Source organism: Canis lupus, chromosome 2 (assembly GCF_011100685.1).
Source record: "Canis lupus familiaris isolate Mischka breed German Shepherd chromosome 2, alternate assembly UU_Cfam_GSD_1.0, whole genome shotgun sequence".
NCBI classification, from domain to species: Eukaryota; Metazoa; Chordata; class Mammalia; order Carnivora; family Canidae; genus Canis; species Canis lupus.
Window position 1 is genome coordinate 42468718 of NC_049223.1, and position 25018 is coordinate 42493735.

Consider the following 25018-nt stretch of genomic DNA (forward strand, 5'->3'; position numbering starts at 1 on the left):
AGGAGATGAATTCTCTGAGGCTAAAAGGTGCTCATGTGAGGCTCTCACAGGTACAGATTTCATTTTGTTGCAACAAATATGCATGAAGTGGGTGCCAGGCACTATGCCAGATGCCGGGTGTAAATTGGGGGATGAAAGAGACACAGTCCTTGTCCTCATTGAGCTTAGATTCTAGCAGGGGGGACACATCTAAAAAATAAATGCCATAATAAATATCTAATTAATGCCTTAAAGGGAAACCACAGCATGCTATGGGAGACAAAAAATGGGGAGAATGTAATTTAGGCTGGACAGCCAGGGGAAGTATAGATCTCCTAGTTTCTCTCTCACTGCCAGTTAAACAGATTCCATTCAGCTGTCTATCAAGGATTTCTCCAAGCAAAATAATTCTGTAAGCATCCAAGTCATTTAAGTATTATTTAAGGATTTTGTGGTCAGAAGCATTATTCAATTTCCATCCTTGACATGTGAGTCAAAAACTTTTTTCACTCCTAGCACTCTGTACCACAAAAAAATAACAACGCAATCCATATGCCATTCCCTTCAGATCTTGATAAGGTTCCTGAAACCTCCCTTATTCCATGCTCTGCAGAAGCCAAAGTCCATTCCAACACTTTGCAAATTCCCAAGGAGTTTATGGCCTCATGGTCACCTCTGGCCTCAAACTCCTGCTTTTGCCGTCGGTTTAGATTATTGAATATATTACTCCCTGTAAATGTGGTTTCTGTTCCACGCCATGTGAACCCAGCTGTGGAATTCAGCCTCCTTTATGATTGCTACAGGACTCCCACTCTCACAGGACATTTGTGTGTATTTTGAAGATCTGAGGGGGTAGGGGTGAAAAAGTTTGCATTTGTCAGCATAAGTCAACTGCTATAACAATCAAGCCTCAACGGCAATAACTTAGCAATAGCAAAAGGATATTCTCTTACTCATATCATTGTCCCATGGAGGTGGCAAGGGGACAGACAGAGCCTTCGTGCATCTGGTGGCTCTAAGTTCAGCTGGGGTCATGGCGCCCTCCACTTGGTCTTCTACGGCCAGCCTGCAGGAGAGGGAAGAGAGTGGAGGTTACAGGGGTAGCTGTGTAAGCCAGGCCTGGAGGGGGCGGCCCCACCCCTGCCGGATCCCATTGGCTAGAACTAGCCACGTGACTGTACCTAACTGCAAGGGACGCTGGGAAACGTAGTCCAGTTTCCAGCCCATGAAGAAAACGGGTTTGGTAGAGCACCTGATCTGTCCCTGTCACAGGACCTGCGCCGCGGAAACACAACTTCAAATTTAATGTTACATCGCCTAAGTTTAGGAATTCCTTGGCCTTTTCACTACTGGGGAGTTTTTAATGTAACGTCGAGCCTCACGCTGACATTCTTCTCTCTCCCTTCCTTCCTTCTACCCTTTTCTCTCATCCCTAACCCAACACTAATAATTAATTTTTTTTTCTAAAAAAGTTTTGTAACTCTTTCTCATCGCCTCGATCTCCCACAGATTCCTGAAGCTCTCACCAACCATCAAATGTCCTATCGGAGAAAGAAGTGTTTCACTGGGGAACTCCATGGGCCATCGAATTCGAAGCATCTGAGATACCACATGTGTGTCTGCTTTTCAAACGGACTTAAATGTATTCTGGAGAATATGAAGCCTCAAGATAAAAATAATCTACTTCTGGCTCAGGACAATTCCCACAGGAGCCACCTCTGTGCTCTCCTTCTTCTTTTGGGGGAAGAGTTCCTTTGTACCCCATTTCTCCAATATGCTGCCTAAATCCTACAAATATGATTGGTGTGTGTGTGTGTACAAGCATGTTACATTCTTTCTTTTCTCTTTGCTGGTGAAACTGAACTGTGGGTCCCCAAATCCTGCCATGTCCTCCACTTGCAGACAGAAGCAGAAGCAAGAGGCAGAGAGGAAAAGTGAACTAGGGGTTTGGGGCCCCTCAGTCACTCTTTTCCTGGTCCTTCCTGGTTATATGAGCCAATAGGTGCCCTTCCCTCTCTGACCTAGTGCACATATATCTGTCACTTACAGACCATATGTGGCAATTTTCCTGAAGAGTCATTGTTTGCTATCAAATTTGTACAACCGGGCAGCCCAGGTGGCTCAGCGGTTTAGCCCCTGCCTTCAGCCCAGGGCCTAATCCCGGAGACCTGGGATCGAGTCCCACGTCAGGCTCCCTGCATGGAGCCTGCTTCTCCCTCTGCCTGTATCTCTGCCTCTCTCTCTCTCTCTCTCTCTGTATCTCTCATGAATAAATAAATAAAATCTAAAAAAAAAAAAAAAGGACAAATTTGTACAACCCCCCAAACATTATTTTTATTTTAAATCATATATATATAAATATGTAATATATATAATATATTATATACGTGTGTAAAATTGAATAGAACCCTGCCTAGGGATGCCTGGGTGGCTCAGTGGTTGAGCGTCTGCCTTTGGCTCAGGGCATGATCCTGGGGTCCTGGGACTGAGTCCGCCATCGGGCTCCAAGCATGGAGCCTGCTTCTCCCTCTGCCTGTGTCTCTGCCTCTCTTTCTGTGTCTCTGATGAATAAATAAATAAAATCTTGAAAAAAAAAAAAGAACACCTGCCTATAGCTAGATGCCCAGTTCTGTACATACTCCTCCTCACTTAGAGGTGCTTAGATAGCAAAGATGAAGAACACACCCTATTCTCAGTTTGAGGAAGGGTCTAACTCCTTCATGGAAGAAGTTTTGCCTGGGGACCCATGACATAATGAGCCTTTAATGCGCTTTCTAGCTGGATGGACTTTTGGGGAGTGGGGCAATAGAAGCTGGGATATACAATGGAGTATACATCTGAAAAGTCTGCTGAGCCATGTGGCGTCAGGAAAACTGGTCCTGTTTGCTTCCTGGAGGTTGTGATAAAATTTATAAATAATTTACAACACAAGGACTTCAAGAGAGGCTTATAGGAAAGAAAACTCAGTGCTATCTCAAGCTGCTGGGAGCAAGCTGCTAGTCCTCAGCTACCTACCTCCCCCACTACAAGTGCCAGTCTTGAATGGAAAGGAAACACTTGTAGCTCCATTTCCTCCCTCTTGGGCACAAGCAGCTCTAAAAAAAGAAGCAATGTGAACAGAATGCCTGAGAGAGAGCTGTAGCTAGGGTTTGCAAACTGATGAGGAAGCAATAGTGTTAGAAATAGTTTGAGATTAGGGCAAGCAAAGAGATTGGCAAATTAGAAAATATATTCTACAGGGACAGAAACATCAGATAGGATCTACCTCACTACATGTTTTGTTTTGTGATGTTTTTCCTTCCTTTGTCTCACAGTTGAAATTAGCATTATCTTTGCATCTAACCATTGCCTGCTTCTTGCTTTTTTCTTCTTATACCTGGGAGTTTCTATTTGTATTTTAGCCACCTTGTTTGAGTAGATAGATGATCAGCCACAGCAGGATATGGGTGGTTTTTTTTTTTTTTTTTCAAGTGAGACTGAGCACAAGTCTAGCCCCATAACCAAGGGGGGCTGGTGTCCCACATAAACATCTGCCCATGATTTTCATTTGTTTTCCACAGATTTTCACAAATAAAGGGATCCAGGGCTCTGTGAGGAGGCTACTGTCAAATATGTCAGTCTTATTTTCCTCTATGTGAAATTTGAAAATCAAATTTTAGGAAAATAACCAAAATGACTTACATTGGTGTTGGTTAGGATCATTGGGTTTATCATATAAAAACTTGTTTTTGGTTTCTGATTTGGGATTGATTTTAAAAATAAATTGTTAAACATGATGTTTCAGCTGTTACATGTGATGTTTTTGGAAATTCATAGGTAGTATTCTAATCTCCATCACTGTAAATGATTTCCATATTACTCTGATTATAATTAATCTAAGAGAGAAAGTAGAACTCATATTTTTAAAGAAAGCTCTAAAGTCACCACATTTGCTGTGGTGGTTTTAGTTTGGCAAACACTGTTATAAAATCACTGCATAGCCCGTGTCCTGTGATCTGCTAATACTCAGATATATACCATACTCCTGGGCATGGCGACTTACTCCTGTACTTTTAGTCTGTGCAAAATCCAAATACTGTGATAATAACCAGAGAAATAGTAATGGTAAGTTGGCTGGTCCCAGGTGTCCAAAGTGCAACTCAACTGGGTTATAGAATAACTAGGTTGTCCAGCATTATCTATGTACTCATTTCCCAAACAGGCTACACATCATAAACACCTAGAGAGGTTTAAAATGTTTAAAATGTTTCCCTAGAAAAAAAATAAAATAAAATGTTTCCCAGTTTATTTTTAAATTTAAATGGAGTAAGGGGCACTGGGTGGTTCTGTCGGTTAAGTGTACAACTTGTGATTTCAGCTCAGGTCATGATCTCAGAGTCATGGGATCCAGCTTCACATGGGATTCTGAGCTCTGCAGTGGAGACTGCTTGGGATTTTCTCTCTCCATCTGCCCTGTCCCTCCCCCTGCTCATGTGTATGCTCCTGCACAGAGTTCTCTCTCTCTCTCTCAAAAATAAATAAATAAATAAAAATCTTTAAGTAGAGTAAAAGTCACTTTTCAGTGTCAAGTTCTATGCATTGGGACAAAGGCTCGTTACTGTCATCACAGTCAAGATCCAAAACTGTTTCATCACGCCTCCCCAAATTCCCTGTGCTATTTCCCCCCCCCTTCTTTTTTTTAAAAGAAGATTTTATTTTTTTAATTCATGAGAGACACAGAGACATAGGCAGAGGGAGAAGCAGGCTCCCTATGGGGAACCTGAAGCAAGACTTGATCCCAAGACCCAGGACTCATGCCCTGAGCCAAAGGCAGATGCTCAATAACTAAGTCACTCCAGCACCCTATGCTATCTCTTTTTACCCAAAACTACCTACCCTCCGCCCTTACACTCTAAAAAACAATGAATCTGCATTTTCCAGAATGTCATATAAGTGGAATACAGTATGGAAAGTGGATTCCTCCACTAAAGGTTCATCCTTGTTTTTTTTGTTTTTGTTTTTGAGAAAACATGTGTGAGCAGGGGGAAGGGCAGAGGGAGAGAGAGAAGCTTGAGCAAACCCCATGCTCAGCATGCAGCCCAACATGGGACTTGATCTCATGACTATGAGATTCTGACATGAGCCAAAATCAAGAATTGGGCACTTAATGCCCTGAGCCACCCAGAAGCCCCTCATCCTCATTTTTGTTCAAAAACTTATCCCATTTTAATTGCTGAGTACCATTCCATTATAGGGATTTATCACAGTTTGTTTTATATCTCCAACTGAGAGATACTTCAGTTATTCCCAAGTTTGGATGATTATGAGTAAAGCTGCTATAATCATTCATATATAGATCTCTGGTGGACACACATTATCATTTCTTCTGGGAACAGAATATCTAGGAATGGGATACCTGGAAACTTGTAGAAAACATTTCTATACTCACTGAATTACAATCACTTGGGTGTGAGGCCTTGGAATATATACTTTTAAAATGCTCCGCAGGTATGAATTCTTAATGGGTGCAGAGTGTCCTTTCAGGGTGATGAAAAGGTCTTAGAAAGAGATATAGGTTATGGATACACAGCACTGTGAATGTATGAAATGCCACTGAACTGTACGCTTTAAAATGATTAATAGTTAATATTATAGTATATAAATTTTACCTCAACTAAAAGCGATGCTTCCCAGGTGATTCTGATGTTGGGAAGTCCTGATCTTAGGAGGCTTTCATATTCAAGTTGTCTGTATTTGTTAGACGCTGGCCTCAAGATAACAGCCTCGGAAGTGGGCCCTATCTTCAACTCATGTATCTGTAACAAAAGGAATTTTCTTTAGAAAGTTTGGGGAGTCTTAATAACTTTTGGTGGTTAGAAGGTAAACCTGTAGTTTAAGTGCTCTTGGAGGGTGCTCCTGGTTGGAACGGATCTAGAATTCTAGGTCACCACAATTCTGCTTTGGTGTAAGCAGAGCTCTAAGGAATTGGCATTAAGCCCGGGTCCAGCTTCTCCTGGAGCAGAGCTGTGTGGCTGGCATTCTTCTCACGGAAGGTTACCAGGGACATGCCAGCTCTAGAGTCTGTTGAGACATTTTACAGAATAACTGTGGATGCTTGCGATTGGCTGCCTATCAATTCCCATCCCTCTGGGGTTTTTACTTTTCATCAGCAGAGATAGAGCTGCTTACTGCAACAGATGAATAGACCACACCTCATTACACTGGCACAAGATAACCTTACATTCATAGCCCTGACTGTGCTCGAGTATGTCTAGCCCTGCAGATATGAGCCAAACCAGTCAGACAGGGTGTGAGATTAAAAAAAAAAAAAAAAAAAAAAGCATAGGACAATGAAATGAGTGACCTTAGTCTTAGTTCTGGATTTTTCTTTTGCTGGAAAGACTGAAGTGGAGGGACAAAGAATAGATTCTCTGGGTCTCTTGGGTCCTCCATTTCCTATTCAAATCCAGAGTCTACAGACTCTGTTTCCCTCAAAATCCCTATATCCTTATGCTTTCTGTTTTTGTTTTTCTGTATCACTTGTGTTTCTAGCCACCTTTGAAACCAGAGGATCATCCTACATGAACATCTTCTTCTGGGATTTGTGTGTTCCCAGCTGTTTCGTCAATGAGGGGACAAGCAGAGAGAGAAGATAGTTGGGAACTGGAGCTCAGAGTCGAACTCAATCCCTCAGGGTTTCCCTAAGCCCCAGTGAACTGTGGAAAGTCCTTCCGAAAGGCAGGCGTCATCCCAAGCTCCATGCATCTCTGGGAGGACTGAATCTTAGAATCTGAAAAAGACACACTTTGGCCTTTTTCTTACTAGCTCCAAAGAACCCTGTCTAGTATGTCAGGGGAGTCCTTCTCTACCTTTTCCTTCTCCCTGAAATAGAAAGATAGATTGGATAGAATGGATAGATAGATTGGTCTCAATACTGCAGAATTTTTGACACTTGTCTTTTACTCGTCTGGCCATCATTGCCTTTTCCCTATTAAGTTTCATGAGCTGAAACATGAAGGGGAGAAAGGCAGATAAGACTGTACTTGAGATAAAGCAGAGGTGGAAGGATGGCCTGGAGAAGGGGGTGCTTTGTATGATGTGGGGGAAGGAAAAAGAGAGATTGGGAGGGGGGGTAGTATCACAAGGAGGTCACAGTTCAGTCTGGAACCGGTGAGGAAGAGATCACTGACTCAGCTTCCTGTCTACCTAGACTGCATCTGATCATGAGAAAAAATGAATTTACAGCCCTCCCCCGCCCCCACACCTTGACTTTCTTGCCCGGGAGCGGTTACTACAGATTGGTCATGGGGATGAGGGACAATCAGGAAAACTTGTAGGCAAGACCATTTGTTTGGCTGACTTTTTATCTTCCTTCCTGGACTTCTTCCCCCAGAACTCAGTGTCTTTAGAGACTCCTAGGGTGGAGAGCTCTGGGGCTGTCTACCTCAGCAAGACTTTAGGTGCTTCACCATTTCTGATCACTCTTCTTTCCTCAATCTTATTTTTCTTGTATCATCTCTTCCCTTTAGAACTGGTATGAAATTGGGCTGAAGGTGTGGCAAATGGCACAATCTTAAGATGTTCACTCTCTCTCTGCTTCCACGTGATATTTTCTTCTACCCTCACTATTACCCGAAGAAACAAGCAGGGCAGAAGTGTGAGGAAACATGGTAGTGATTTTGGTGGAGATATATTTTTGGATGCGGGAACATAATGTGTATTACATAGGAAACTGACTTGACTCTATCGACTTGTATACATGAAAGGTCAAAATTCTGGAGTATTTATATGGAAGCATAAAGTTAACACGCTTATACATCCGTCTATGCATTCAATAAATATTTATGGAGCCTTCCTATGCACCCACTATTGTTCTATATGATTACTATACCATATGCTGGAAAGGAGAGGAGGAAGAGACAAAGAGAAGGGAGATAAATAACTGCCTTAAGGTAGTTAACATCTGGGATTCATGCGAGAGAGATTGAACATCTTGTCTGGTGCACACAATGATGATCCCTAAGGAAAACAATACAAGTGCTTCACTGCCTATAAGGGAGACCAAGAGAGTACATAATGACATCTTGGCAAATCATACCTCAAGGAACATTTCCCACAAGGTTGTGGTTATCTGGGTCCACACCCCCCCCTTGGTTGTAACGGTGGTGAGCAGACCATGTTCTGTCATTAGTAAAAGCTCTTTTTGTGGGAACAGTGGTGTACTTGTGGACAGAAGTTCACGGTGAGTTCTATTTATAGCTTCTGATGACTCATTAATATGTTACCTTAGCAAAGGCTAGCTCCAGAGCCAGGCTTCTATTACCTCTGAGTCAAAAACATTCTCACTGGAATATTCTGATGACATAAAAAGCAAATTGTCTGTAAAAAGCCCCAAGCAATTTGCGCGTCAGCCTTTTTAAGTTGGTGTAATATTAGCCACACTTACACTCAGTATTGTAAACTACAGTTGTCAAAGGCACCTGCGTCTCCCAGCGTTTACCAACATTTAGATTTTGTGTTAAAGAAAAAAGAAAAAAAGAATTCACTGGTAATCTTCTGAGGAGTTAAACCAGAAGTAGATCTGGAAAATATGTTAACCAGTCTTCAAAAGTATTTCCGTTCCCGGAAGTCTTCACACCCTTTGTGACTATGCCTTTTGTGACATTTCCACACATGTGACCTTCACACTCACCACGTTGATTCCAACAGACAAGTCGTGGTCAGGGTTTTATAGAGATGGTAAGGTAAGACTTTGAAGCTGCTGTACATCATCAATTCAGTCTGAAAAACAATCTCTGTGGTTAAGCATGTTAAATCCCCTTGTGCTTTCACAGCAGCTTGGCTAAAGGTTACTACTATGAAGGCTCAGAGGGGGAGACCGAGTGCTCTCGCTGAAGCGAATTCAGAGGAGTTACTCATCTTGTATGCATTTCCGTGGAACCTCATCATCAGGTATCATTCTATGCTTTATTAAAAATATAGCATATAACAAAGGCTACCAATGCCAAGTGCTAGCAAGGACTTGAAGCAACTGGAACCTTCATACGTTGCTCTACATTCCTGGTACAGCTACTTTGGAAAACAACTGGGTGGTTTCTTACAAAGTTAAACACACACTTAGCATAGAAAATAACAATCTCATTCTTAGGTATTTACCTAAGGGAAATGAAAACACATACCCCTGGTGGGGAGTGGTACCTGTGGTGGAAACAGAGCATTCAGGCAGATGAAATGGCACCTTCAAGAGCATGATAGGTTGGAAGACTGAGGATGTGGAGCAGCGAGGGCAGGAGAAGGCAACGAGACGAGGCTAGAGGCATATTCAGTGCTGGGTTTTGTGGGCCATGGTAGGCATTTTACTCTTCTGAGACTGATGAGAGACTATTAAAATGTTTTATGCAGGAGAGGGGCATACTCAGATAGGACCTTTAAAGAGAAGTCTGGCTGCAGGGTGGAGAAGGCACCAGAGGGAGGCATGTATGACTGTGGGAAGCCAGTTGGATTGCCATGGGCTGGTCTGTAGGCTTGAAGATATTCTCTTTTCTTTTTTTTTTTTTTAAGATTTTATTTATTTATTCATGAGAGACACAAAAAGAGAGAGGCAGAGAGACATAGACAGAGGGAGAAACAGGCTCCCTGCAGGGGGCCTGATGCATGATTCTATCCCCAGACCCAGAATCACGCCTGAGCCAAAGGCAGATGCTCAACCACTGAGCCACCCAGGTGTCCTGAAGATATTCTCTTTTATCCCGAGATAGTTTGCACTGATGCCTTTTATATAACAATATTTCTAATAGAAACAAGAATGATGAATGGTTCCTCTTAAAATTTGTTGTTATAAAAATACTCAATAGATAAAAAAGAATTCATGTAACATTAAATTATAAGGAAAAATCCACAGGCATCTCCTTATTTCAGGACTAGAACATTATCATTATGAAAACCCTCTTTAAACAAGGACCACAACTCTAGTTAATTTAACAAAATAACTGTGTGCTCAATTTTAAAAGGGGATTCAAACTTTCCTTGGAATGCAGTGATATCAGGATTTTCTAATAATCAGAGCTTTTACACAATAGGAGAGGCTGCCTTGGGAGGCCATGGAAGGCCCAGGGAGGCCAAGGGGCAGCCTGTGTCAGGGTGTGGGGGAAAGTGTCCAGGGAGGGTAGGAAAGCTGGTAGTGACTTGGCAAAGGTGCCAATCCTAAAATATTCAAATTCTAAGAATCCTAAAAATTTCAATGCCAATGAATAGAATAAATATATTAGGAGCAAAGCTTTCAAGGGAGCATTTAAAAACCTTGGGTGTGGCTTCTTAGAGTAAATGTGGAAGTACGGCTGTTTTTTGGATAATTCCTTGATATTTGAAATAAGATGGAACCATGTGCATACATAAATTCAAATACATAGCAATTTATGTGGCTGAGGTATTTTGAGTTCTTGAGCCCTTGAAGTAGTGAGTTAGGAGCAGAATGAGGGGTTAGTGTTTTGAATTCAAAGAAACAGTGGCAATAACTCCAATTCCTATTCTGTAGCATGGATTGGCACATGACTGCTTTTGGGCCAAATGATGATTGTTTTTGTTCCATGAGCTAAGGATGGCTTGTACATTTTGTGTTTTGTTTTGTTTTTTAAAAGATTTAATTTATTTATTCATGAGAGACACAGAGAGAGAGGCAGAGACACACAGGCAGAGGGAGAAGCAAGCTCCAGGCAGGGAGCCCCATGCGGGACTCAATCCCAGGACTCCAAGATCATGCCCTGGGCCAAAGGCAGGCACCAAAATACTGAGCCATCCAGGGATCCCCTGGTGTGTACCTTTTGTCTGACTGACTCAACTTTTAAATTTGAGATAGTTGTAGATTTGCACACAGTTATAAGAATACAGAAAAAAGTTGATAAACTGGATTTATTTAAATTTAAAATTTTTGTGCATTAAAGGACTATCAAAAGTGTGAAAAGGCAACTCACAGAAATGGGGAAAATACTTGCAAATCATATACTTGATAAGTGATTAATATCTAAAATATACGTTCTTACTCAACAACAAAAATCCCCAGACAATCCTATTAAAAACATGGGCAAAAGATGGGGCATCTGGGTGGCTTGGTCAGTTGAGTATTCAACTCTTGATTTCAGCTTAGGTTATGATTTCAGGGTAGGAAGATTGAACACCTCCCCCCATCCAGCTCCGTGCTGGGGGTTAAGCCTGCTTGGGATTCTCTCTCTCCTTCTACCCCTCTCCCACTCCTTCTCTCTAAAAAAGGGGAGGGGGGCAAGGACTTCAATAAACATTTCTCCAAAGAAGATATAAAATGGCTAATAAGCCCTTGAAAAGATGGCCAACATCAATAATCATTAGGGAAATGCAAATCAAAACCACACCAAGAAAAAAAAAAAAAACAGCAAGAGACCACCTACAATCATTAGGATGGCTATGAGAAATCAGGGAAAAAAAAAACTTCAGAAGATAGCAAATGCTGGCAAGAATGTGGAGAAACTGAAACTCTTACACACTGCCGGTAACAATGTAGGATAGTGTAGCTGCCATGGAAAACATTATGGTGGCTGTTCTAAAAATTAAAAACAGGGACTCCTGGGTGGTTCAGCAATTAAGTGTCTGCCTTTGGCTCAGGGCATGATCCCAGGGTCTGGGATGGAGTCCCACAATAGGCTTCTGCAGAGAGCCTGCTTTTCCCCCTGCCTGTGTCTCTGCCTCTCTCTCTCTCTCCGTCTCTCATGAATAAATAAAATCTTAAAAACAAACAAACAAACAAAAATCCAGAGCTACCATATGATCCAGCAATTGCACTTTTAGTTATATATACAAAAGGATGAGAAGCAAGGACTTAACCATATATAAGTACACTTAGGATCACAGCAGTATTATTCACAATAGCCAAGACAGCTCAAATGTCCATTAAATGGATAAAAAGATAAGCAAAATGTGGTATATACATACCATGGACCATTATTCAGCTTTACAAAGGAATGAAATTCTGGGAGTACCTGGGTAGCTCAATCGGTTAAGCATCGGACTCTTAGTTTCAGCTCAGGTCATGATCTCAGGGTCATGGGATCAAGCTCTGTGTTAGCTCTGTGTACAACACAGAGTATGCTTGGGATTCTCTGCTTCTTCCTCTGCTCTGCTCCTTTCCCCACTCATGCACTCTCTCTCTCTCTCTCTTTCTCTCATAAATAAATAAATAAAATCTTTATTTTATTATTATTTTTTTAAATGGCATTTATTTATTTATTTATTTATTTATTTATTTATTTATTTATGATAGTCACAGAGAGAGAGAAAGAGAGGCGGAGACACAGGCAGAGGGAGAAGCAGGCTCCATGCAGGGAGCCTGATGTAGGATTCGATCCCGGGTCTCCAGGATCGCGCCCTGGGCCAAAGGCAGGTGCCAAACCGCTGCGCCACCCAGGGATCCCCAATAAAATCTTTAAAAGGGAATGAAATTCTCATACATGGTAAAACACAAATGAACCTAAAAAAATATGCTAAGCAAAATTAACCAGACACTAAAGGACAAATACTGCGTGATACCACTTATTCTAAGGTATCTAGAATAGTCACATTCATAAAGACTGAAAGAGAGTTGCAGGAAAAGAAGAATGAGGAATTGTTTTTAAGTGGCTACTGTTTCATTTTGGAATGATAACGTTCTGGAGATGGGTAGTGGTGATAGCTATATAACTCTATAATGCCACTAAACTCCATTAAATAATAAACTTAAAAATGGTTAAAATGATACATTTTATGTTATGTGTATTTTACCAAGATTTGAAAAAAAGGAATACAAAGAGATCCCATGTATACTCCAGTTTCTTCTGAGGTAAGTGTGGTATCATCTTAAAAACTATACATCAAAAAAAAAAAAAACTATACATCATATAACCAGGAAGTTGACATTGGTATAATCCACTGATTTTGTTCAGATTTGCCCTGTTTTCCATGTACTCATTTGTGCAGTTTTTACGTTTTTTAAATGTTTGAAAACAATCAAAAGAATAATAATGTGTGACAAGTGAAAAGTATACATAATTCAAATTTCAGCATCCATAAATACAGTTTGATTGGAACACAGCCACACTCATGGATTTGCATAATGTCTATATCTACTTTTATAGCTACGGTGGCAGAGTTAAGGAGTTGGGACAAAGACATATGGCCCACAAAGCATAAAATATTTACTACCTGGCCCTTCACAGAAAAACTTACTGACTCCTGTTCTAGAGTGTAATTAGCTGCCCCCACCTCCAAAAAAAAAAAAAAAAAAAAAGCAGTGAGTGTAAAATAACTTGGGAGAAAGCCACTGAATAATATGCATAACTTTAGGCAAATGAATCATAATGAAAATGATAAATTGTCAAGGTTGTATTTATAAAATGTAAGTTGGTGTTATTTGGCCTTGCTGGGAATCTTAATTGTTCCCAACATACATACTCTTAGCTCTTCTCACCAGGGTGAGTGTTGAGTACTGGTATTTTTTTTTATTGGTTCTTATATTTTTTGTCATTATACCAATGAATATGCTTTTGATTTAAGTAACAGAAAACAGAACTGAATGTAGTTTAAATAATAGGAAAATTGTATTATCTTTCATTAAAATGTGAGAAACACAGGGACTCCAGAGTTGACTAGTTCAAAGGCTTTAAGATGTAATCAAGGAGCCAGGTTCTTTCCACTTTTCTGTTCTGCCATCCTCAGTTTATTTTCAGGCACACCCCCTCATGTTCTCAACATGGCTGCCATAGCTCACTGTGTCCTAAGGTTGGAAGAGGGGAAGAGGCATGTCCCTTCCATGTGCCATTGTAAGGATGATGTAAACTCTTGCAGAAGTCCCCTGACAGACTCCCTTCCTCAGTTGCTTCATAATCCTACACTAGCCTTGGTAAGAAGAGAATACCATGACTAGCCTAGACTAATCAGAATTCATCCCTGGGATGGAGAAGAGTCCTGTGTTTCTGAAACATGTGGTCATCTAATATGTGGACCAAAGGGGACTTCATCAGCAAAGGGAGTGTGGGAGTGTGGGAGTGTGAATACTGGGAGGTAACAGATATGTCTGTCATTTAGTTCGGGTGTCTACAACCTTCGTTGTGGAGTGGATGAACCAGGAAGTGGGATTTCACCAGACATCAGATCTGCCAACACCTTGATCTTGGACTTTCCAGTCTCCAGAACTATGAGAAATGAATTCCTGTTGTTTATAAGCCACTGCATCTATGGCTTAGCAGCCCAAAGTGACCAAGACATCATTCAACATTGCTCACCATCTCAGTCTTAGAGTACTTTTGAATGGTGACTTCCTTTCTTAGGTGACAGAACTCAGTACTAGTCATCTCAATTTGTGGGTGGAAATAAAACACTTACATCATCCTGATTCATGAAGACTTTCAAATTTACCCACAGTCAACCCACCCCCTTTTTAGGAATAGGAGGAAAAGTCTGAGAAAGGTATGTCTGATTGAAACAGAGGAAAGAGGTCAGCGTTATCAATGAGATGGGTGGGGGATGCTGCAGGAGGGGGATCTGAAAGCTGAATACCTATATGGTGGGTACACTTGGGGCAAAGGCCATCAGAACAGGAAATCTGGAGTAACGGTTATGCCTCTCTCTCCTTTAGATTCAGTGGACACTCTCAGCTGAATCTGAAATCCTGAGTGATTAGAAGTTTCAGATGGAAGCTATTGGGGGTGTCTGGGTGGCTCAGCTGGTTAAGCTTCCGACTCGTGATTTCGGTTCAGGTCATGATCTCAGGGTCATGAGCTCAAGATCCATGTTGGGCTCTGGGCTGGGTATGGAGCCTGCTGATACTCCTCTGCCCCTCCCCACCTGCTCTCTCTTTCTCTCAAAAAAAAAAAAAAATTAAAAATTAAAAAAAGAAAAAGAAAAAGAAATAGAAAAGAAAAAGATGGAGACTACTAAATTCTTCAGACTGGTCCAGAGGAAGACTGTCCTGGCCTGGGTTAACCCTAGCAGACTTAACTCCCGTCCTTGTCAAGCAGCAGCTCTCTCCACCTTCAGGCCACCAGGGTGTATCAATCTTTGCCTGCATCTTCCAGGAGGGCCAGCATGTCTACAACAGTAGCTAAAGTCTTGCAGGGAGTTGTAGGAGGTTGGGCCTACCGGTCCCTCAGTCAGATCTCTTTCCTGTCTGGTTTATTTGTGATGTTCTTCCTAGAGCCAGAATGCCCTCACACCCTTTTTCAGACTTTGGAGAACTTTCCCTGAAACTTCTTTTGTATCCATCTGCTCTGAGTACATTTGATTGATATCGTGGGTACAATTTGGATCTTGGTAACTACTCTCGAAGCATCAGGGAGCTTCCAGGAATGGGATGGTGCGCCTGGGGGGGGGGGGGGCAGGAATAAATTCTGAGTGTGGCAAGGAGGAATCAGAAAAAGTGCCACCATTAGTGCCCCTGGATGTTCAATAACAGAACACTGGGATGATGCAAAAAGCACACCTGCCACTCTTGGTGAGCAAGCAGAAGTATGAATGAGCAGAGGTGGAAGTGGGAACAAACGAGAAGAATGCTTCATATCTCAATTACTTTCCCTTTGAAATCCTTGTATTTTCTGGTGTGGTTAGTAAAGAATTTTTGCTTCAAATTCATATACCTGTACCAAAACTGTAACCAGAATGCTTTGGAGAGAATCTTTTATTAATTCATATCCCTATTCTCTAGAGAAAGGAGATAGAAAATCCAATTGTATAGCATGAATAATTATTGGAAATAAAGGGGGGAAAGACAACATTAAACAGAGACAAGAACATGATTATAAAAGCATGTCATAAGCACTAGGCATGATTCAGCTGCAAAGTGAACTCCAGGCTTCCCAGCAACCAACTCAGATTGGAGAGTACTGCTGGTTATACATACAGTTCATGTAGCTGATAAGATGAACAGGTCAGTGGCCCCAAACAAGTAAATCATTCTTGGTACTAAGACTAGACAAATGCTTTAGAGAGTCCCCTGTAACAGGACAGTGAAATGCTGAACACTGTGGTCAACCATATCTTTACAGGAGATCCAATGATAAGTTCTTTCTAATAGCATCTTTCTTTATAGCAAATTCTACTGAGGGGAAGGGTGGGTGGTGGTTGTTTCTTTGAAACGTCAGTGTGTGTTCATAACTTTGGAAAGCCAGAAACATATTGGCAAGTTAAGAAATTTCGATGTTTCAGTGAGAACAAAATCTAAGAGTCTACCTTCTAGAAGAAAAAGAAAGTCCTGTCTTCAGAAGCCCTCCTCTCACTGTTCCCCTCCTCCATCAACACACACACAAACACATGCACACACACAGACTTCTCTAAATTCTCATTCCATGGCTTGGCTGGATGAAAGAAAGATAATACTATAATAACTCTTTTTAAAATTAAAAAGAAGCTACCAATTAAGGAAACCAGGCAATAAATTATAGTGAAAAGTGATTCACTCTTATATAATAGTAAATCAGATTTTGTGGGTCCTGGAGCTTATACAATGTTGGGGAGCTCTCTTTAAGGAAAATAATACAAAATTATGAATATAAAATTGTGTGAAAATAAATATACGTAAAATGAAAATAAATCACAACAAATTACTGGCGCCATGGAGATTTGAATCCTTTTCTTCTGAGATTAGGTAATTTACCAGAAATGCTTACAAAGAAAAGCTTCCTGATTGCAAACTGCCCTCCCCTTCCCACAAGCAATGAACTCCCAGCACTTGCAGGGGCCTGGGCAAGTGAGGGGCCCTGCAGCTTAACCTTCATTAATTCATGGCTTTATAGAAAAGTCTTCAGAGTTCCCATCACTAAGTCTACCAGCTTTTCCTAGAAGAGGAAGCTTCTCTCCTCCTCTGATAATGCAAACTGTGAACTGTTATTGACAAGACCCCAAAGAAATCAATGCCTTTATTTCTTTAAAAATGACTCCCTATCCATCTGGAAGAAATAATAGCTCTAGTCTTGCTCTTTTTAAACTGATCATTTGCCCTTAATCACATGTCAGGCTCTAAATATGGGGTATCCTTGGCTCTCATGCAGCAGAATTTCCAGAGAAGTGTTTGGGGCCAAAGAGGAGGAATGTGAGATCTGTTCTCCTCTGTGAGGCAAACAGCAGGAAGTTGGGAAAGTCTGATATTTCCAAGCGTATTTTCTGTACGTCTTGTCCTCTGTTCAAATCAATTTTACTTTTTTTTCTTGGATGAAGAGCTATAATCAAGCTGCCACTGCAGAGCTGTGAGAATTTTGACTTCAGCTTTGTTCCTGATGAATTTTCTAAGTGGAAAAGCCAGATGGAAAAACAATCTCCAATCTAAAATCTAAAATCTACTTCAAGACAAATATTGCCTATGACTCAGAAAAATTAGAATTCAAAAATGAAACCTCAAGGACACAGGTTTTGCTGAGATTGTTTCCTCTTTGCTTCTTGTACTTTTAATCTGGAATTTAAGCACTGTTAGCATATTTGCTACACAATAGATTTCCGGTAGTAAGAGGAAAGAGTCATAGGTTGAGTTTAACTGAAGGAAGACACAGGCCCTCTAATGATTAACACAAAATGTAAAGTGGTCGGATTTTTAGAAAGTCAACAAATGGTTTAACACAGGAAGGTTCTCTTACATGCATGTGTGGCGCCTTTGAGTAACTGGGCTCCTGGCCGTCGCTGAATGTCAGTGATTCCCTACAGATCCTCTGCAGGTGTGTGTGATGGGAAACTGGGTGAGTGTGAGTGCCCAGGGGGAGGCCGGGCTCTGAGCCAAGCCTGGAAAGCAAAGCCTGGGGTTCTCAGAGCTCATTAGTCAACCTCCTGGCCCAGGGGGCTTTGGAGAAATTAGGGAAGCCTTTTAGAATTGACGTCTTTGCTTAAAAGGCTGTAGAGCTGCCAAGGAGAACCTACCAAGCTGATCCACAGGATCTCTGTGCACGGGGAAAAGAATGGGAAATGAGGCATAAGAAGGAAAAAGAGGCAGGAAAAGGAAGCAAATAGAAGTTCAAGCCAAAGCTGGAGAAGAAATACTGATGGACAGCTCTGGAGCATACAGTGAGCTCTCAGTAACTCAGAATAGCGTCAAAGAAGTCTGATGTGGATAAAAACATAAATTATGTGTTAATTTTTAAAATAAACATAAAGTTATTATTTTAAGGCATGTTCTTTAGGAGTTAAAGAGCTGAGGAAGCAAGTAGAAATCCTCCAGGGAGTGTTTATCTGCTGGGGGTGGGGGATGCAATTGGGTCAATTAAGTGTTATAAAATAGATGTTAAAATCACTTTAAGTACTTGAGCACAGTTTGTTTCCTTCAGGAGGCTAAACATGATTTTAGCATTTGTTTTGCAAATCTTGTTTTTCAAAATATTGCTTTGATGGAGTCTATCTCTTGAGCTTTTTCTGCACTTTTTCTTTTTTGCAGGTGAGGAAGAATGTGGTTTTGTCCCATGTGGAGTATGTTAGTATTGCAGCAGTAATCGCATAATGCTGGTTCCCGTTTTGTACTTACTATAGACCAGGCTCCTTATTGATGATCTCTTTTTGCATCTGCTTTTTGAGGTTTTCTTAAGAATTGGCAGTCTCCATCCACTAAAACACTGAACACTGAAAAGAAACTGGAGTGCACAGAGTGAGACGTCCATAAGGTAAGTCTTCCATTTGTGTTCCCGAAACATTCTGCCCAGAGTCACCGCAGCTCACCAGTCCCCAGTGTTTGTTTGCCTTCCAAGGTGGTGTGCTGAGCATTTAAAGAGCATCACCACAGTTAATCCTCACTACAACCTTACACGGGACTACGATTACTCTCTTCGTTAATCGACGAGGAAGCTGTGGCACAGAGCGTACTTGCCCCAGATCACAAGAAAATAGGAGAACCGGGATGAGAACTCACATCCGTTTTATCACGGCTGTACTTCCTTCCCATTATCCTCACTGCAGATGGCCTCAAAGCCTGGACTTTCCCCTCTCCCCCATCTGCTTGTCCAAATCCTAGCCATCCTTCAGGGCCCTGCTCAGGATAACCCTACAAGCATTTATTGAGTGCTTACTGTGTGCCAGGCTCTCACATACTCCATCTTCTCTAATCCTCATGAAAGTTCTACGAGGTATGCACTATCGTTGTCCTCGTTAACAGAAGTGAAACTGAGACTTCGAAAGTCACACAGCTAGTAAGTGGCAGAGGCAGCGCTCAGCCAGGACACCCTCATCTGAGGCCCTTGCCTCCCTGCTGGGACACACGCACACCACAAAGCCCTCCTATATCCCCAGCTTGTAGTGATTTCACTCCTCTGGGGACGGCCTTAACACTTCTCATCATGAACCAAGAGGTATCTGCTTGCAAGTATTCTAGAATCTTCTCTTCCAATGTTGCTGTCACTGGCAGAGAGCAAAGACGCTATTTTTAATGCTTGGTCATAATGCCTGGCAAACATTAAGTGTGCAATAAACAATTGGTTTATTATTAAAAAAAAAAGTTTTAGCTCCATGAGAGTGGTTGTAGGGATCCTACAATCCTACAATTTCTTGTAGTAGAACAAGAAATTGGACTAATGCAAATCAAACTCTTTAAACCTCTGCCTGGAATTATGTCATCAGCATTTTTAACTTCTCAAAAATCAAATATTTGATTTGTGCCCTAGAAAAAAGTGAGAGAGGAGAAGGGGCGACTGAACAGTGGGGTGATTCGGCCCACCACTGTTCTCCTGGCACCCTGGCCTCCATGTGGGCATGCCCCAGGGGGTGTGCACCTTTCCAATCAGGCAGGGAACCTGCACAGCTCCCTCTATAGCTGCCAGCACAGCCACATGAAGACCCAGAGTCCATAAAACATGCTGAGGACAGAGTCCTTGACCTTGGGGCTCTGAGTCTTCATTATGGGTAGCAGCACTCAGGGGCCACCGTTTTTAAATGAAATTAAATTCTCTCCTCCTAACTTCCATGAACTCAATGGCCTCTCAAATCCATCCCTCGTTTCCTTTTTTTTTTTTTTTTAAAGATTGTATTTATTTATTCACAAGAGACACACAGAGAGAGGCAGAGACATAGACAGAGGGAGAAGCAGGCTCCATCAGGAACCTGATGTGGGACTCGATCCCAGTACCCCGGGATCACGCCCTGAGCCAAAGGCAGACGCTCAACCACTGAGCCATCCAGGCACCCCCATCCCTGTTTCCTAAGTGATATAAGGTCCAGCAGCGCCACCCCCGACCCTCTTGCTCCAGACAGATGGTCTGTCTCCAGGCAGTAAATCATTCACACTGGCTGCTCCTGGCGGAAAAGAAAAAGTAGAAGAAAAGAAAAAAGACATTTCCATTGATTGAACTGAGAAATAGGAGGGGTTTTGTCCATAGTCTCCGCCATAATGTCTGCAGGGAATTGTCTTGGCTCAGACACTCCAGCAAATCATCCAGGAAGAACAGGATCTACTTTTCATTTCAGAGGAAGAGGAAGAGGTGGGCTGCTTGGGGAAGGGAGAGAATTGAGTTGGTGGGAAGTTTTGGGACAGCTGGGTGTTTAAGAGTCCCTGGGCCAAAGGCAGCCAGAGAACGTGAACATTTCAGGCTTTCAACAGAGAGGAATCCTAAGACTGTTGACCCCTCTTTAGGCAAAGAGGGAATTGGACAAGGAGTCATGAAAGCAGGGCATGTGAGCTGGAAATCCTGAGGGGACAGTCTTCTCCACTCTGATATGAACATCTGTTGGCTTTGGCTCCATTTGTGTTTTAGGGTTTTGGGCTTTGTTTTGTTTTTTTAACAAGGAAAATCTCTCCAACAGCTACATTTCTAGTGCTGCAGTAGGTCACATTTCATTCTTCCCGAACAGGGTTGATAGGCAACAAAGGGGAGAAAAGAGACAACTTTAGACTTCCATCCAAAATTCTTAATGTAGGGGTCGGTTAAACCGTTTTATTATTTGGTTCTTCCTCTGAAGAATTCTGTTTCCTGTTTTCCCTGTTGGCAGTGGTGCTCTTCCTTCTGCCCTTCTGCTTCCCACTCCCCTCCACTCCCTTTCTCTACTTTCATTTCAGTGGCTGGCAAAATCAGAACGTTATTTGGTTTTGAAATCGTCACTGCGGAAATTTATGAAATCTCTTTATCCACAGGTTTTACTAAAGCGGGTGGGAGCCTCTCTTTTTTTTGGCAACAGTTTGTGGAGCCTATGTGTGTTGGGGGAGGGGTTGGTGCTGGAGACAGACCAGGGGACCTCTCAAGGACTCCCCTCCTTGTGGTAGAGAAAAAACCCTGATCCTCAGAGTAAGAGCAGAGCATGGACATGGGAAAAGCTCCTCTGCTTCCTCCCCAGGAGCCAGCAGGAGGCCTGGTCATTTTGGCAAATAATGGTGGCTCATTGCCACCACTTTATTATGTGGCTGATCTGGAAAGCAGATTGCAGAGAGTGTCAAAGGCGGGCAGAGCCTTGAAAACAGCTTTTAGGTGTCCTGACGACACTCCCGGATGGGGTCTCGGGCACCTGTGCCCGCAGGGGTACCTGGTCTTCTGGGATCAGCTGTGTGGGGTGGACAGTCCCCTTCCTGTGGAAAGCTGCACTGGTGGGGGGACGGTGGGGGGGTGGATCTCAGGTGGCTCCGGCTTTCTGAGACCATATTATGAAAGCAACTAAATGACATGAAATAATCACTTGAGCTGTACAGCAGATTGGCGCTTGATTGAAGCCACTAAGTGCAGAAAATGGTCTCAAGGATCCTAAAACAAACAGAAAGCTGAGGGAGGAGGAGGGAGAGAGAAAAGCAAGCGTGCATCTTCAAAATCTGGACGCACCGCACCGCTTGACTGTGCAGGTCTGAGAGCGGACTGCACCGCTGCTGCACTTCTACCGCTAGGTTCTTTCTTCCTTCCCCTTAGCCTCTGCTTCCCGAGCTCCAGGACCTGAGGCGGCGCCAGGACTGGTCCCCGGGGCCCCAGGCGGGGGGCTGGCCCGGTCCTCCAGTGGGTGGCTGGGAGCTAAGACCCACCTTTTAAAGGAAGGAAAGAGGATGACTGGATGACAAGGTCTGTTTTGTCATGTTTTCTACTTATAAGTGAAACCACGTTCGGAGAAAATTTGTGACCGTAAAGTTGGCATCTATCTATCTGGGTTTTTTTAGTCAGTGGCCTGTTGGGGGATTTTCTCTCTACTTTTTAAGAGAAAATAAAAGCCATTGGAGAGAAACTCCCTCAGGTTCTCGCCACACACCTTTCTTCCGCCCTTCCCTTCGTCTGCTCCCTCCACCGCAGCTGAAGAGATTGCTCATTGCCACGGTCAGTTTCCCTGGTAGCCTGATGGACTTGGCTCCCTTCTAGTCCCTTCCCCTTCCTGCTGCCTCTTGCTACTGCTTCATTTCATCAGCATTTAAACCAGCTTAAGTTTCTCCCAGCCCCCAAACAATGCCCTCCTTTGTGGCCACATTCCTTTCCAGTGTATTAACTATATTTTTGTAATTCTGCATTCTTGATGCTCTAGGATCTGAGGCCTTGTTGACCAGAGGGGCGGGGGCTTGCCTCTCTTCAGCTTAGCTAACTCCTAGAGACATAAAACAACTCACCTGAGAGTGTGTCTGTCCTGTGCAAACTAGCCAGTTAGGAACCCATACCCTAACCACCTCTTTTATGTAGCTCTCACAGAACCACTGTACTTGGCCCACTTCTTCCTACCCTAACCATCCCAGGGCCAGATATCAGACAACTACAGACAGCCCCTCTGCCCAGAGCCTGCGGGAATCATTCCCACTAGCCAATCCTAAGCCTGTTCACCCCACCTTGCCTTTGGTCCCTGTAAAATCCACAATCAAGTCTTCTGTCCATGTTTCCCCCCCACCACCGCCCTGCCTCCTGGTGCTCCCCCCAAGTGGCCCTGTGTGGCCCGGTGTGCCCCTCCTCTTGGGAACTGTAACAAACTATGTATTCCATGTTTCCATCTCCTGATCTGCTAACTCCCCATTACTGGAATAATAATGAAACTTCATTTTCTAATTTTAAAATATCAGCCTGCTTCCTTATCTGTTTATTTTTGGTTTCTGTCAAGTATATTGAAACAGGTGTCTATACTCACCTTCACCACCTCCTTACCCTCTGCTCTGAAAATCTCCTGAAGTTTAGCTTCTCTTCCAGCACTCCTCTAATACTGCTCCTGTCAAGATCACGAATAATCGTGTTGCTAAAATGTAAGGTAACTTTTCTGGCATTGTTTGATTTAAGCTCTAAGCAGCATCTGATACGGGTAATCACTGTTCTCTTGAAACTGCTTTCCTTTGGCTTTAGTGATATCTATCTTTTTTACCACAGTTTCTTAGAATCTTTTGTGGGTTCCATTTCTGTTTATCTGTTTACTGCAGAATCCATAGAGAATTCAATAGTATACTTGTCATCTCCACGTGGATATCTACTGCATTTTAGAATGGGGACATCCTAAACTGAGATCACAGCTCCACCCCACGCCCCCTCCCCACTGTACTCCCTTTCTCAGTGAAGGGCACTGTCCTCCCTGTTGTGGTTCCAGACAGAGTCTCGATGGCGTCCCTGGCTCCTCCCTCTGCCACATTCCCCACATCTAGTTAGTCACTGAGGCCTATCAGTTTTACTTCTTCAGTTTTTCCAATCTATTTATTTCCGTCTATCTCCATGGTCGCTAATAGTTTCTCTGACTCCAGTTTTGTCCCTTTCTTCCATTTTTCACATTGCAGCCAGCGCGCTCTCTATACATGTGCATCAGAATACACAACCGCTTTGTGGAGACTTTGTACCCCTTTGATTGTGCCTCATTACCCTTGGGATAAAGGCCACATTTCTCCACATGACCGCCAAGGACTTTCTTCTTGAGTTCTTCTCAAGAAGAGTGCTTCTCTTGTCTCATTTCCTATCATCCCTGCTGTTACCCCATCATATGGAACTGTTGGCAGTGTCTTAAATGCCCTTTCTCATCTCTTAGCCTTTGTCTGTGCAGTTCCATGGATTCTCTTTCCTTCTCCTGTTCCTGGCGCACTCTAGCTCATTATCAGATCCCAGGTTAGAGATATGAATCCCACCTCTTAAAGCCTTTTCTGATTTTTAGGTGGCTCCAGAGCCAACAGAGTACCTCAAAGATCAAAAGTCTTACCACATTCCTGTCAGTGTCTGATAGTGGTAAGCACCTTGAGGGCAAGCCCATCTCTGGCTGACTATACCATTTCTAACACCTTGCACAGTGCTGACAAAAATGCTTGCTTAATAAATGACTGTGATTCCAACCAATGCTTGTGGGCAAGAGTGGTTCAGTGAGATGGCCTGTCCTGAGAACACTAACATTATTGTTCTCATGCTCCTTTCGTCATCAAAAATAATATTCACTGAACGCTAAATACAGGTCATGCTATTTTCCAAGGGCAGGGAAAATAGCCAGACGACTTCCTTATTTATTCCATTGAAATGGTATTTAAATAAAGTCACTTTCATTTTTTATTTCAGTGGTGATTACAACTGAGATCATCCTTGTAGGGGCCAGTGTATGGAAGCCCAAAGAACTAATCACTGACCTTAAGCAACACTAACCTCAGGGGGATAGATTTCCCAGCTATCCATGATATTTTGACCATGTACATCTAACTATTTAGGAGAAGCTGAGAAATGCTAAGGCCAAATCATCACCTCTTAAAAATATACTTGTTTAGGGTTTGTTTTTCAACTGTTTGACCTGGACCACATGTTTCCCATCTCTCATTCTCATAAATAATTAATAAACCAAAGCCATCTTTTGGTTTGCTTGTAGAAATGCAGTTGCTAACATGATATGCTAATATTAATGGCTAATATGGGAAAAAGGAGGTCATTGTGAAGCACAATGAGGTCACTATTTATGAGTTAGTGGAATTTCTGATGATCTCCTAGAGCAAAGAGACATTCCTACATCTGAAGCTTTGAGCATATCTGGCAGAAACCATAAATAGTATTGTAACTTACACATCTGCTCCTGGCTGGCGATTGCCATCTCCAGAGTCTTCACCCACATTTGTTATAAAACAGTTGCAAAGCCCTAACAGGGAAAGCCAGGCCATTCCTGGATGAAATTATTCCATTTCATCTTCAGAGAGGAGAAATTG

At 42.5% G+C, this 25018-nt stretch overlaps 2 long non-coding RNA genes across 8 annotated transcripts in view; one reads left to right on the top strand and one right to left on the bottom strand.

Moving 5' to 3' along the window:
- Positions 1–8205, bottom strand: part of LOC608007 — a 33803-nt gene extending 25598 nt beyond the window's left edge. For 5 of the 6 annotated variants that reach the window (XR_005355514.1, XR_005355513.1, XR_005355515.1 and 2 more), the window contains exons 1-3: positions 8057–8205; positions 5628–5774; positions 933–1045 (exon numbers count right to left, since the gene is read on the bottom strand). This is a non-coding gene — a long non-coding RNA (uncharacterized LOC608007). Of the gene's footprint in view, positions 1–341; positions 824–932; positions 1046–5627; positions 5775–8056 lie in introns of those variants that run through there. The other variant, XR_005355516.1, reaches the window with a different exon arrangement.
- Positions 8206–8405: 200 nt separating this feature from the next.
- LOC111092266 lies at positions 8406–22019 on the top strand. 2 transcript variants are annotated; one of them, XR_005355518.1, is made up of 4 exons: positions 8406–8702; positions 8793–8910; positions 18508–18593; positions 21810–22019. It is a non-coding gene; the product is annotated as an uncharacterized LOC111092266 (long non-coding RNA). The 2 variants fall into 2 exon arrangements; XR_005355519.1 differs by having other exon boundaries at positions 8406–8697.
- The last annotated feature ends 2999 nt before the right edge of the window (positions 22020–25018 follow it).